This window comes from Corticium candelabrum, chromosome 12 (genome assembly GCF_963422355.1).
Source record: "Corticium candelabrum chromosome 12, ooCorCand1.1, whole genome shotgun sequence".
Lineage (NCBI taxonomy): Eukaryota > Metazoa > Porifera > Homoscleromorpha > Homosclerophorida > Plakinidae > Corticium > Corticium candelabrum.
The window spans coordinates 1,570,001-1,575,000 of record NC_085096.1 but is presented as its reverse complement, the minus strand read 5'-3'; the positions used below and the strand labels follow the sequence as shown (position 1 = coordinate 1,575,000).

Genomic DNA, 5,000 nt, shown 5'->3' with positions numbered 1-5,000 from the left:
TAGCATTGTGTTTGGCGAGCGATGGTGTTCTATCTGTACCTATTGAGTGATAATTCGTGTAACAATGGTTGCGTTACGTGGCAATAGTTTCTGTCAAACAAACGCGGGAACTAAGGAAACAGACTTTCAGTTGCTCTTCTATAGTATTTGGCGTTCAATTATCCGAATTGGGCGTTCAATTATCCGATTCAGGCGTTCAATTATCCGTTCCTTACGGCTGTTGTGCAATATCATGGAAAAGTGAATAACTTACATAGTCTGCGGTTGGGCAGCTGCTCTAATATCATCATTCATCAGCTGTATAGACGCAATAATTTGTAATTAATCTTGACTTTAGCGTGAATTTTTAGCTTGTGTTGTACGATATTTTTCTTTGCACTAATCTTGGTGTCCCACGTTTCCGCGGAGGTCTAACTAAACTGTTGTGAGCGAACTAAATGTACATATCTAGGAAGCCTACAACAACGGTTTTATCCCGTCAATCGTGGTGTAATTCGCATATTTTGTAAACCGCGCGTCCTGCGTGATACCATGCAACAGTCCATCATGCGTCTTAGCAGGTTTTTAGCTAATCAAGAGCTCGAATTTCACTACTTCGCCTTCTCACCTTTCTTGAATCAATCATTTATTGGTCAGCTGAAACGTGAGTGAGCATCCTAGAAAGACGTCATGAAAGAAATGTGCGACTAAAATAATTATTTCTATATTTGGTACTTCTAATTAGGACAGAACATCGGATAATTGAATGCCCGAATTGGATAACTGAACGGCCAATTCGGATAATTGCTTGCCTGAATCGGGTAACTGAACGCTGAGTTCAGATAATTGAACGCAAAACACTCTAGTTGTCTTCAATTCTTCGTTCACGCTTCAGTCGTCTCACTCGTTTACTGAGATAGTCGCGTAACAATGATCGCATAGTCACGTGACAATGGTTGCGTAGCAATAATTTCTATCAAAGTAACGCGCGGAAACTCAAAAAATAGACTTTTCTCTTCTTTTAGCTTTTCTTTTTCATTTCGTTTGTCACAGATCAGTCTCCTTTTCTCTTTAGTCGCGTAAGGGAGCAAAATCGAGAGTCGTTTGACTCTCCTCGCCAAGAAATTACAATTGAGTCGACCCCTCAAAAGAGGTCCCATGCTTCAATTTTTAGCGCATATGTTACGGAGCCAAAATTGCATTCATCTGGCATCGTCGTTTTGTTGATTTGTCTTTCTGTTTTGCCGTAAATCCATGTGCTGACGTACGTATATATATAAATATATAAATATATAAATATACTAGTAAATGCTCGGTTAGCATTGTGTCTGGCGAGCGATGGTGTTCTGTCTTTACAAATTCGCGTAACAATGGTTGCGTTACTTCGCAATAGTTTCTGTCAAACAAACGCGAGAACTCAGGAAACAGACTTTCTGTTGCTCATCTAAAGTATTTTGCGTTCAATTATCCGATTCAGGCGTTCAATGATCCGTTGCTTACGGCTGTACGTTGTGCAACTAAATAACTTACATAGTCTGCGGTTGGGCAGCTGCTCAAATATCATCATTCATCAGCTGTATAGACGCAATAATTTGTAATTAATCTTGACTTTAGCGTGAATTTTTAGCGTGTGTTGTAGGATAATTTCCTTTGCACTAATCTTGGTGTCCCACGTTTCCACGAAGGTCCAGCTGAGCTGTTGTGAGCGAACTAAATCTACATATCTAGGAAGCCTACAACAACGCCTTGCTCCGTCAATCGTGGTGTAATCCGCATACTTTGTAAATCGCGCGTCTTGCGTGATACCATGCAACAGTCCATCATGCGTCGCAGCGGGTTTTTAGCTAATCAAGAGCTCGAATTTCACTACTTCACCTTCCCACCTTTCTTGAATCAATCATTTATTGGTCAGCTGAAACGTGAGTGAGCATCCTAGAAAGACGTCATGAAAGAAATGTGCGACTAAAATAATTATTTCTATATTTGGTACTTCTAATTAGGACAGAACATCGGATAATTGAATGCCCGAATCGGATAACTGAACGGCCAATTCGGATAATTGCTTGCTTGAATCGGGTAACTGAACGCTGAGTTCAGATAATTGAACGCAAAACACTCTAGTTGTCTTCAATTCTTCGTTCACGCTTCAGTCGTCTCACTCGTTTACTGAGATAGTCGCGTAACAATGATCGCATAGTCACGTGACAATGGTTGCGTAGCAATAATTTCTATCAAAGTAACGCGCGGAAACTCAAAAAACAGACTTTTCTCTTCTTTTAGCTTTTCTTTTTTATTCCGTTTGTCACAAATCAGTCTCCTTTTCTCTTTAGTCGCGTAAGGGAGCAAAATCGAGAGTCGTTTGACTCTCCTCGCCAAGATTACAATTGAGTCGACCCCTCAAAAGAGGTCCCATGCTTCAATTTTTAGCGCATATGTTACGGAGCCAAAATTGCATTCATCTGGCATCGTCGTTTTGTTGATTTGTCTTTCTGTTTTGCCGTAAATCCATGTGCTGACGTACGTATATATATAAATATATAAATATATAAATATATAAATATATAAATATAATATATCTCGAGCTCAATTGACATGACAAGAGAGAGGCTCGCTTCGATCGCCAAATATATCTTGAGCTCAATTGACATGACAAGAGAGAGGCTTGCTTCGCTCGCCAATTATAGTTATCCATAGCACCTCACTTCAAAAAGCTACAACTCTCTACTCAAAACCACACTGCCACTGCGGCTTGTGTATAGGAACAGACGTGATCTTGACATGCGTATGGTTGCCAGTTTGTAATCTCTGTAATAGACCTTTTCACAGGGCGTGGCACTAACAACGTCATCACCTACCGCGCGCCGGTTTGGTTCGCTTTTGATGCATTGGCGTTTGCTAACCGCGTGAGTCTAGAGCCAAAGCAACAATTTTTCTTTTCGAACTGTAACCGGTGCGTATAGCGACGCATCGAATTAGGTGAGGTCTTATTAGGACTCGGCTCTTGTGTGTTTTGCGTGTTTTGCAGTGATGAACAACCTCTTTCTGATTTCTTTCGTGACTCTACCACGTCATTTTGAGTGATGATTTAACATTGAGACTTGACAGACGTCAAATGCGGGTAGAAACGTGCGTTCGTAATCTATGATGCGTGTTCTGTGTGGTACGCACTTACCAAATGGTCTGGTTTGTACCTCCTGAATGCTTCCTAGAAAGTGCGGCGTCTAGGGAATGAAGGACCCTAGGTAGCAAGTAGATAAAGTTCTGTTAATTAATACAATTAATCAATGTTGTAATAATATAATTGAGTGTTACTATTAAAAATGGTGTACACAAGGAAAATGAAATTGAACAGCAAGTGGTAGTGTATCCTGGAGCATTACACACAAGAGTACAGAATGATAACAAGAGCCAATATGTATTGACCTTTACAAACTCAAATTGATATCAATGACACTAATTACTATTCGTTTACTGTACAAAAATTAAATCTATAGTACAAGAGGTGGATGCAAATTTGTTAGATATGAATAAACAGTAAATACCTTATATAAAAGATCCATGCTTGAACTAAGTGTTATTATACATTGCAAAATGCTATGGTTCGTTATCCGTCTGATCACCCCTCTATGTCGATTTTAAGAGAAGCCGCTTGACGGCATTTAATTAATGACTTGCTCCTCAGTAAACTGACCTCCTCCTTCTAGAAAGGAGGTAGCGCAAGAGATGCCCAATGTCCATGAGAATGTCAGCACTAACAAACCCTTTGTTTGCCATGACTTGATCTCCAGGCACAAATTTATTGAGAAACCAGACTGCTTGGTAAGTCCCTGTCTGTTATGGCACCAGTATATACTCGTGACACAAACATAACATGACCACATGGCGATATTGCAACCAATGCTTTCACAGTGTGGTGGTGTTTGTATTTGGAGAAGGAAGCTGATTGCAAACCTCTATCTAAATGACGTTCTGTAAATAGTTCTGTTGCATCAATGATGCAGGTCTTTTTCGGGAAAGTCTCTCTAAATGACTGTGGTAGACTTCAATGTAGAGTATCCCGTGCCAACCACCAGTCAACGTCATTCAAATGGCAATGAAGTTTATCCGTGTGACAAAAATTTCCTTATGAAACTTCAAATATTTCCTCTTTGCAGATACATTGGTACATCCAGGAACACAGCAAATAACCATGATGGCATGGCAACTACACACTTCAAAAGGTAAAACACAGTACAGCAACACTGAGTGACTGGTTCATTTATATGACAGCCACGTACAGCTGAGGACATTATATCAATATGAAATATCAATCAAGCATTCTCTTCTTACCTCTCAGTACCACCAGACTTGTCTAAAGAGTTCCTCTTCATGTCAGTCATTCCCTAAACGCCGCACTTTCCAGGAAGTATTCAGGAGGTACAAACCAAACCATTTGCTAGGTGCGTACCACACAGAACACGCATTTTGTGGTTTTGCCCATGCGGAAGTATTTCCTGTAAGATGGTAAGTAGTGTGTTAGCTAAACTCGAGACTACTCGACACTAGTAGGTGGTTTGAAACCGCAATGTGTCGACCTCTTAATTAGCTTGTTCAGGTCTGGTGGATGCTATAGCGACAGTCTGAAACTGGTCACTGGAATGATGGCAGGTTGTGCGAGTGACAGTTGCTGGTGTGTGTGTGTGTGTGTGTGTGTGTGTGTGTGTGTGTGTGTGTGTGTGTGTGTGTGTGTGTGTGTGTGTGTGTGTGTGTGTGTGTGTGTGTGTGTGTGTGTGTGTGTGTGTGTGTGTGTGTGTGTGTGTGTGTGTGTGTGTGTCTGTGTCTGTGTCTGTGTCTGTGTCTGTGTCTGTGTCTGTGTCTGTGTCTGTGTCTGTGTCTGTGTCTGTGTGTATGTCTGTGTGTGTGTGTGTGTGTGTGTGTGTGTGTGTGTGTGTGTGTGTGTGTGTGTGTGTGTGTGTGTGTGTGTGTGTGTGTGTGTGTGTGTGTGTGTGTGTGTGTCTGTGTCCGTGTGTGTGTCTGTGTCT

At 41.1% G+C, this 5,000-nt stretch overlaps 1 long non-coding RNA gene across 1 annotated transcript in view; it reads left to right on the top strand.

Moving 5' to 3' along the window:
* LOC134188175 (uncharacterized) overlaps positions 1-230 on the top strand; it is a 1,871-nt gene extending 1,641 nt beyond the window's left edge. The window contains exon 4 of the long non-coding RNA XR_009971286.1: positions 1-230. This exon is cut by the window's left edge and continues 320 nt beyond it. This is a non-coding gene — a long non-coding RNA (uncharacterized LOC134188175).
* Positions 231-5,000: the final 4,770 nt, after the last annotated feature.